General features: G+C 41.4%; 1 long non-coding RNA gene across 1 annotated transcript in view; it reads left to right on the top strand.

Moving 5' to 3' along the window:
- LOC141098575 (uncharacterized) overlaps positions 1–10,348 on the top strand; it is a 105,487-nt gene that overhangs the window by 67,644 nt on the left and 27,495 nt on the right. The gene's annotated exons all lie outside the window — the stretch shown is intronic.

Here is a 10,348-nt window from a genome sequence, read left to right as displayed (position 1 = left end):
CTTCTTTCTTTTCTCCATGCTCAATGTGGTACACACAAGGACACAGGGCAGAGGTTGAGTCAACTTTAATCCATGTCAACTGGCTGCAAGTGTGATTTAATTATTGCCAACTCCTGTTAGGTGCCACAGGTAAGTTACAGGTGCTGTTAATTACACAAATTAGAGAAGCATCACATGATTTTTCGAACAGTGCCAATACTTTTGTCCACCCTCTTTTTTATGTTTGGTGTGGTTATATCCAATTTGGCTTTAGGACAATTATTTTTGTGTTTTTGCATTTAAGACAAATTAAATGAAGATCATACCAAAGAATGTGTTTGCAATCATTTTCAGGAAGAAACTGAGTATTATCTGACAGAATTGCAGGGGTGTCAATACTTTTGGCCACAACTGTAATTAGGAACAGAAGGGTCAGCCATTGGGAGCGGGGACGCCATTTGTGCTTACATAGGGTGCCAACCTCTGCTGGTAGGCAGGGGCAATATAAGAGAGAGCCCCCTATTTTGAAATTGTCAGACTTCCATTCATGAGACTATTGAAGTTCACTGCTCCCTTCTGCACTTTATCAATCTGGGGCCTTATTGCATATAGATGGCTCTTATGGCCATTTTAGATACATAGCCTATCTGACCCTTACTATCCCTTCTAGTGTGTTATAGCATGATTTACACATTGATATATATATAGATCAAGCAATGTACCCAATATATGTGTCCCCATTTTCTTTTCTTTACTCCTTTACCAGGGCCTTATAAGTCTAGAAGGGTCAACCACCGAGGAGCTGGTGCGCCATTTGCACCTATTGAATGGGTGCCAACCTCCGCTGCAAGGCAGACAGGGTACAGTAAGCTGACCAAGGTTAGGCATGGCCCCTGGCTCTTTTCTGTGTTGCCATTTGGGTGATGGTGGTTCTATTCTGGTTTTTCACTTTTGTTTGGTTGAAGTTTTTAATGAAAACCATTAAAAGGTTATATTTTATTCTATCTATAAGTACACAGTTGGTTACGATGAAGTAATTTAGGTCTATAGACCTGTACCTAAGATATCTTTGTGACGGGGGCGTGGCCTGGATCTCACACAGGGAGGACGTGTTTTATGGCAGCTCCTGCTCCTAGCCACAACATTGCCTTATTTGGCCCGGATAAAAGCAGCAAAAAGGATTTTTAGAGTGCCCCGGGCTTGGAGAAGAAGGTGAGGGGTGGTGTGGAGACGTGGCACCGGAGCGCTGAGCGGCCTCGTGGAGGGTGCTGCGGCGCTGGAGGGAGACGGGCGCCATCTTTATATATCCCCCTGAGCACAAGACCTGGAGATCCGGACCGCAGGAGGCCCTTGGTAGAGGTGTGAGACCACGGAACAGGGAGCGGTCTCGCCCGTTGGAGCACAAGACGGTGAGAGGAAACCCCCGGTGAGCTGTCTGTGGGGCCTGCGGGGATTGCTGTCGCTGCATGCGGTGGAGGAGGGTGCTGGCTCTGGGCCAGACAGGTTGTTGACGGCCCCCGGTTTTGCTGAGACTTTCTGCAAGGCCTGCGTTGTTTTTGGAACGGGGGATGTCGCTCCCCCCACATAGAAGTGCTGCTGTCTGCTGATTTATGAGACCCTGGTGAGGAGAACATTGTGTCTTTTCTGAAACGCAGCAGTGGAGAGTTGGCGCTACCCTGTCTCTACCGGCTCCAGCAGATCCCCGCGGATGTTTCCAATTATTAACCCCTCGCCCTCCAAGTTACATGGGGTTATTTTTATATAGAAAAATGCTGTACTAGACTTTTCTTGACGCACGGGTGGTAAATTTTAGGCACGCTTCAACTGAGCAAAATGGTCAAAACTAATAAAGAGCGTGCAAAACCGCTGGCTGCGGAGGTGTATCGAAGCAAACAGGGTGAAATGGATAAATTTTTGAAAAACAAATCTGCTACGTCTAAGCCTAATGCTAAAAGGCTCCCTGTAGAAGTTGTGGAGGAGGAGCATGCCGAGGACTCGGACTCCAGTGACGATGCTTCTGGCAGCGATGTCACTCAATCAGACTCTGGGAAACTTTCTAGATCGTTTTTTAAAAAATTATTAGCACAGGCTATGAAACCATTGGTTAATGAAATATCTGGTATGAGAGCGGACTTGTTACACATTGGTAATAGAGTGGAGTCTTTGGAGTCCTCTCAGTCCTCTATCATTAGCCACTCCAATGCCATGAGAGAGCATCTAGATTACCACAGAGTACAGCTTAACAACTCTTTTCTGGCCCTTGAGGATCAGGAAAATCGGAGTCGCAGAAAGAACATACGGATAAAAGGCTTGCCTGAAAGTGTTTCCACAGAGATATTAGAAAAAGCTACTAAAGAGATCTTTGCCCTCTTAATCCCACAAGAAACATGTGACCGAATTGTAATAGAAAGGGTGCATAGATCGCTTAGACCAAAGCCGAAACCAACGGAACCTCCGAGGGATGTGATTTGCGGCCTATTGAGCTATTTGGATACCAATGCTATTTTGTCTGCTTCAAGAGACATTAAAAATCTTTCTTATGAGGGATCTGCTATTCATCTTTATCAGGACGTTGCGCCGTCGACCCTTGCAAAAAGAAGAGTCCTAAGGCCCCTCCTGGAGGTGTTACGCTCGCGTAAAATCTTATATAAATGGCTGTTTCCGTTTGGTATATCTATACAAGGAGATGGTAGGCAAATAATGGTTCGGACCCCTGAAGATTTACCCAAAATATGGGACGCTTTTGGCATTGCCCCTATGGACATTCCTTCCTGGCTACCTCTAGACATGGATCATCGCACACCTCCCCCTGTCCATGCTTTTACTGGAGGACAGGGGGACTGGGTCTTGGGAAAGAGACGCTTGACTCCCAAAAGAGGGAAATCTGGAACGGAAAAGGAGATACCCCCTTGAGCTTTCTTGTGATTCTCCCGGTTGTATTTGTTTTTTCCATACTGGAGCCGGACCCCTCGGCCCGTTCGGACATGCTCTATCTTATTTTAGCTTGCTAAGTTTGACATTTACTCAGGTGTTGATATCATTCAATTGCCGTATAAGTTAACATATGCCACTCGTGTGTCAGAAATGTTTTTTCCTGTTCTGTTATGGGAGGTATTTTTGACCCCCTGCCTCTGCCACAGACAGGTAGTTGGTTCTTGTTGTATTTCTCATGTTTTATCTTAATAATTTTTAGGTTTTTTGTTATTTTTCTCATCTTTTTGTTTTTTTCTTTTAATTTCGGTGGTTTGATGACGGAGGAATCCTTTTTATTACTTTCTTTAACAAACTATGGGTGATAAGCAGCGTCGGACTGGCCCACCGGGGAACCGGAGGATTCTCCGGTGGGCCCTGGCATCTGGTGGGCCCTGGCACCTGCAGGCATACAGGGCCAGCAGTTGCCTAGGGCCCCCGCTGCTCCAGGGGCCCCCAGCCAGTGGTGTGTCGCACACCATGCAGCTGCTATGGGGGCCCGTGCCAGCGGAGCAGCAGCGGGTGTCAGGAGGCAGGAGCCCCTGTCCCCGCTGCTAAAGAGAAATGAATATTCACTGCGAAGCAGTGAATATCATTTCAGGTCTCCACCCCCAGAGGCCCCGCCCCCAGCCCAGTAAGCCGCTCTGCATCTGTAAATCAGGGCCGGCGCCGCCCTCAGGCCCCTCTGCTCCTGACTCACAGCCAGTGCGCGATGACGTCACTACATCGCACACCCGCTGTGTGTCTGGCAGAGGGGGCAGCTCCTGACACTGAAGCCGGGATCAGCGTGGGAGCGAGGAGAGGTGAGTATTGTTTTGTTTTTTTATATCTCTCTCGCTCTATCTCTATTTCTCAATATATCTCTCTCTCTATCTCTCTTATATCTATCTTTCTATCTCTATCTATTATCTATATCTATCTATCTATCTCTATATCTATCTATTATCTATATCTATCGCTCTCTCTTTATATCTATCTTTCTATCTCTACATCTATCTCTATATCTATCTATCTCTATATCTTTCTCTATATCTATCTATTATGTCTATCTATCTATCTCTATATCTATCTATCTTACTCTATCTCTATATCTATTATCTCTATATTTATTATCTATCTAGCTACCATCTATATCTATCTATCTTTATCTATATATATCTCTATCTAATATCTATATCTATCTATCTATCTCTATACCTATCTATCTATTTATCTATCCGTTATCTATCTCTATATCTTTTCTCTGTATCTATCTATCTCTATATCTATATCTCTCGCTATCTATCACTCTATCTCTATATCTATCTTTATATCTATATATCTATCTCTATTTCTCTCTATATCTATCTCTATATCTCTATAGCTATCTATCTATATATCTCTATCTATCTCTATCTCTATATCTATCTATCTTTATCTATTTATCTCTATATCTTTTCTCTGTATCTATCTCTCTATATCTATATCTATCTATCTCTATATATATCTATTATCTCTATATATATCTCTCTCTCTATATCTATCTATCTATTTATCTCTATCTCTATATCGATCTCTCTGTATATCTATCTATCTTTCTATCTCTATATCTATCTATCTCTATCTATTATCTATATCTATCTCCATCTATCGCTCTATCTCTATATCTATCTTTCTATCTCTACATCTATCTCTATATCTATCTTTCTATCTATATCTATCTATTATGTCTATCTAGCTATCTCTATTATCTATATCTACCTATCTCTATATCTTTCTATCTTACTCTATCTCTATATCTATCTGTTATCTCTATATTTATTATCTATCTTTATCTATCTATCTCTATCTATCTCTCTATTTATCGATCTCTGTCTCTATCTCTCTCTCTATCTACCGCTCTCTCTATCTACCTTTATATCTATATCTATCTATCTCTATATCTATCTCTATATATATATATATATATCTGTTTCTCTCTATATCTCTCTCTCTATATCTATCTATCTATATATTATCTCTATATCTATCTATCTCTATATCTATCTATCTATCTCTATATCTGTTATCTCTATATCCATATCTATCTCTATATCTATCTATCTCTATATCTATCTTTCTGTCTAACACTATATCTCTATATCTATCTCTATATCTCATTATCTATCAATCTCTATCTCTCTCTCTTTATCTATCCATCTATCTCTATATCTATCTATCTATTATCTCTATTATCTATATCTATCTATCCATCTCTCTATATCTCTCTATATCTTTCTAACTCTATATCTATCTATCTCTATACATATCTCTATATCTAGCTATTATCTCTATATCTATCTTTCTATATCTATCTGTCTCTATATATATCTATCTCTATATCTATTATCTCTATATCTATCTATCTCTATATGTCTCTATATCTATTTTTATTTATAGCCATCTATCTATATATATTTATCTCTATATCTATCTATATATGTCTATATTATTATTATTATATCTGTATATCTCTATCTATTATCTATCTCTATCTATTATCTTTCTCTATCTATATATCTATCTATCTCTATATCTTTCCATCTATAGCTATCTATCTCTATATCTATCTATCTATCCATTATCTATTTTCTATCTATCTCTATATCTATCTACCTATCGATCTATCTATCTATATTTCTTTCTATATCTATCTTTATATCTATCTCTATGAATCTTTCTATCTATATCTATCCATTATCTACTTTCTATCCATTATCTACTATCTATCTCTATATCTATCTATTTCTACATCTATCTTTCTATCTATTTCTATCTAACTCTATATCTATATATCTATATAGCATTATACCCTATGAGGGGGTGCATTATTCCCTATGAGGGGGCAGCATTATACCCTATGAGGAGGCAGCATTATACCCTATGAGGAGGCAGCATTATACCCTATGAGGAGGGCAGCATTATACCCTATGAGGGGATGCATTATTCCCTATGAGGGGGGCAGTATTATACCCTATGAGGGGGGGCAGTATTATACCCTATGAGGGGGGCAGCATTATACCCTATGAGGGGGCAGCATTATTCCCTATGAGGGGATGCATTATTCCGTATGAGGGGGGCAGTATTATACCCTATGAGGAGGCAGCATTATACCCTATGAGGGGGTGCATTATTCCCTATGAGGGGGGCAGTATTATACCCTATGAGGGGGGCAGTATTATACCCTATGAGGGGGGCAGTATTATACCCTATGAGGGGGTGCATTATACCCTATGAGGGGATGCATTATACCCTATGAGGGGGGCAGTATTATACCCTATGAGGAGGCAGTATTATACCCTATGAGGGGGGCAGCATTATTCCCTATGAGGGGGGCAGTATTATACCTTATGAGGGGGCAGCATTATACCCTATGAGGGGGGCAGCATTATACCCTATGAGGAGGCAGCATTATACCCTATGAGGGGGTGCATTATTCCCTATGAGGGGGGCAGTATTATACCCTATGAGGGGGCAGCATTATACCCTATGAGGAGGCAGCATTATACCCTATGAGGAGGGCAGCATTATTCCCTATGAGGGGGTGCATTATACCCTATGAGGGGGTGCATTATACCCTATGAGGGGGGCAGTATTATACCCTATGAGGGGGCAGCATTATTCCCTATGAGGGGATGCATTATTCCCTATGAGGGGGGCAGTATTATACCCTATGAGGAGGCAGCATTATACCCTATGAGGGGGTGCATTATTCCCTATGAGGGGGGCAGTATTATACCCTATGAGGGGGCAGCATTATACCCTATGAGGGGGTGCATTATTCCCTATGAGGGGGTGCATTATTCCCTATGAGGGGGGCAGTATTATACCCTATGAGGGGGGCAGTATTATACCCTATGAGGGGGGCAGTATTATACCCTATGAGGGGGTGCATTATACCCTATGAGGGGGTGCATTATACCCTATGAGGGGGTGCATTATACCCTATGAGGGGGGCAGTATTATATTCTATGAGATGGCTGCATTATATTCTATGAGATGGCTGCATTATACTATGTGAGGGGGCTGCTTTATATTCTATGAGGGAGCTACCCAACTTCTGCTACATAATTAAGACATGTACAACCTTATATTATACCCGGATATTAGCGTGTTTTACCGCATAATTGGTGGTCTGGTATTTAACTCTATGCAGCTACATAGTGGGCCCCAAGAATGATTTTCTCTGGTGGGCCCAAGGTGTTCCAGTCCGACGCTGGTGATAAGGTGAACCTAGCCACTATAACTGTGGCCTCGTATAATGTAAAGGGCTTACGCTCTCCGAATAAGAGAAGCCAAGTGATGAATCTTTTGCACTCAAAGAAGTCTAGTATAGTTTTCATGCAGGAGACACATTTTAAAAAAGGGAGAGTCCCAGATATGTCTAGATCTCGCTACCCGACTTGGTATCACAGTACGGGCGGTTCAGCGTCGGGTGGAGTGAGTATTGCTATAAAGAAAAATGTTCCCTTTATTTTGAGCGATTGTTTATCGGATTCAGAAGGCAGGTACATTATAATTAAGGGCTTTTTGGCTAACACTAAGATTACCCTGTGTAACTTATATGCCCCAAATAGGAACCAGATAGGTTGGCTGTGTAAAACATTGAATGTTCTAGAACTTTTTACTGAGGGTCTGTTGTTGGTGGGAGGGGATTTTAATGTATCTTTGAACCCAGCCTTAGATACTTCGACGGGCAGATCGGCTCTTTCTCAGAGGGCGCTGAGACGATTACACCTTTCATTACAAAAATTGCATCTGATAGACCCTTGGAGAACGCTTTTTCCTTCGGGCAGAGATTACACTTTTTATTCCCATCCGAATAATAGCTATCACAGAATTGATTACCTACTGATACAAACAGCTAATCTCCAATTAGTTAGGAAAGCTAATATAGATATCATTTCTCTCTCAGACCACGCTCCCATTTTTCTTGACATAGAGATAAAAACTCTACCACGGCCGGCTGGGTCGTGGTCACTGAATGAGACTCTTTTGGACTCGGATTCTCACATTGAAAAACTGACAAGCACTCTTGACTTCTTTTTTCAAAATAATTTGCACTCAGGCCCGCCCTTGCCTATGGTATGGGAATCTCATAAAGCAGTAATGAGAGGGGAATTTATAGCCCTAGGCTCCTATTTGAAAAAAGAGCGAACAAAAAAGGTTGTGTCTATTCTACATCAAATTAGTTCCTTCGAGAGACTACATAAGAGATCTCAGGTAAATAAAATATTGTCGGAACTGACAGATCTGAGAACCTCATTAAAAAACCTTTTAAACATTCAATCAGCAAAAATTTATATGAGAAGTAGACAGAAGTTTTATCTCCATGGCAATAAAAGTAGTAAGCTTATGACATCCCTACTTAAGAAACAAAAGGAAAAGACGTTTATTAGACAACTTAGAGCTTTAGATGGCTCTTCAATTCTTGGGACTGCAGATATTGCCAGGGAGTTTAAAACCTTTTATGAAAATTTATACAATTTAAATACACCTGATAGTATGCAGGAGCCAGTCACAGCCTTAGCAAAAATAAAAGAATTCTTGACCTCGTTACATCTCCCTAAAATAACTCTTGAAGGTCAGTCCTTGTTGACTGCCCCAGTTACCCCTACGGAGATCTTAGACACTCTTTCTACTATTCCGAACGGAAAGGCACCGGGCCCAGATGGTCTTCCCATTATCTATTATAAAAAGTTTATAAAACCACTGTTACCTCACCTAGTGTCTTTGTTTAATTCCAATTTAGCAGGCCAGCTCCCCCCTAGACAATCCTTGGAGGCATACATCACAGTCCTCCCTAAGGAGGGTAAAGATCCCAATCTGTGCACTAGCTACAGACCAATATCACTGCTTAATGCAGATATCAAGATGTGGGCTAAAATATTAGCGGGCAGATTAAGCAATTTCTTACCTAAGCTAATTTATGCAGATCAAGTAGGCTTTGTAAGAGGCAGGGAGGGGAAGGATAATTCTACTAAAGTCATTCAGTCTATAATGTTTGCTAAGACTCGGGGTATGCCCTTGATGCTCTTGTCGACGGATGCTGAGAAGGCTTTCGATAGAGTGAGCTGGAGGTTTATGGAACAAGTAATGATTAAGTTTGGCTTCCCTCCTCAATATATAACAGCAGTCCTCTCGCTTTATTCTCAACCGACGGCCAAGGTCAGAGTCAACGGCACCCTGTCAGATAGTTTTGGGATTAGCAACGGGACTAGACAGGGTTGCCCCTTGTCGCCTTCTTTGTTCATTTTAGTTATAGAAACTTTGATACAAAGCATCAGACAAGACCAACGTATAGAGGGGTTGACGGTGGGTCGGAGGTCACTTAAAACTCTAGCTTTCACAGACGATTTGCTTTTCCTTATCTCCAATCCATCCCAGGCCTTTCCAATTATCCTTCAGGCCTTTCATCATTTTGGTCTCCTTTCTAATTTTAAAATCAATTTGTCAAAATCTGAAGTGCTAAACATTGGTCTCCCTCACTCTCAGACCTCCACCATTCGTACGCAGATTCCATTCTCTTGGGCCACTAATTCTTTTAGATATTTGGGAATAATGATAACTAGAGACCCCACCAACCTATTCCATGACAATTACACTCCTTTAATTCAAAAGGTCAAAAACCTGATACAGAAGTATAGCTTACCCACTTTATCCTGGATGGGTCGTATTAATGTGTTTAAGGCATATATAATGCCTATTATACTATATACCATGAACATGGTTCCGATTCGGATTCCCCTGACATTTTTTGGAACATTAAAATCCCTTATCGGAAAATTTATTTGGAAAGATAAAAGGGCTAGGTTACCATATAAGTTTTTTTCTCGCCCTATCTCTTTTGGAGGGTTGGGGGTTCCAGACCTTCTTTTATATTATAAGGCTATTCATCTCAGTAGATGGTTAAAGGTGGTGTCCTGTGCTGAAAGGGAGGAGGGGGATAGTGTTGACTGGGCTTTATTGGGCCCGAGAGGTTTGCCGTATCTCTGGACTAGGGCTAAACCGCCGGCCTCTCTTAGGTTGGATGACGTAACTGCAACTACGTTGCGTATTAAAAGATTGGTAATGGAAGAGTTCCCGGAAGATACTTTCCCCTCCACATTGACACCGATTGGCTCAATTCCCTATTTGTTAGAGTTAGACTTTCAAGATCCATACAATTTATGGTCCAACCTCCCTAGAGAAACGTTAAATAGTTTTTATGGTAATAACACCTTGCGGGAGGGGTCTTGGCCACAGGGGGCATCGACCCAACCAACAAATTTTCTCCAGAAACAACACATCAAACGCATACTTTTACAGTTTGGACGGAGATTCCCGTCTAAATCTAATTGGTCCTGGTTAGATATTATGATTAAACTTCCATCCCCACGGC

Source organism: Dendrobates tinctorius, unplaced genomic scaffold, assembly GCF_039654945.1.
Source record: "Dendrobates tinctorius isolate UK_male_01 unplaced genomic scaffold, ASM3965494v1 ptg000010l, whole genome shotgun sequence".
In the NCBI taxonomy this organism is placed as follows: Eukaryota; Metazoa; Chordata; class Amphibia; order Anura; family Dendrobatidae; genus Dendrobates; species Dendrobates tinctorius.
The sequence above is the reverse complement of the archived record's forward strand: the minus strand, read 5'-3'. Positions and strand labels throughout refer to the sequence as shown.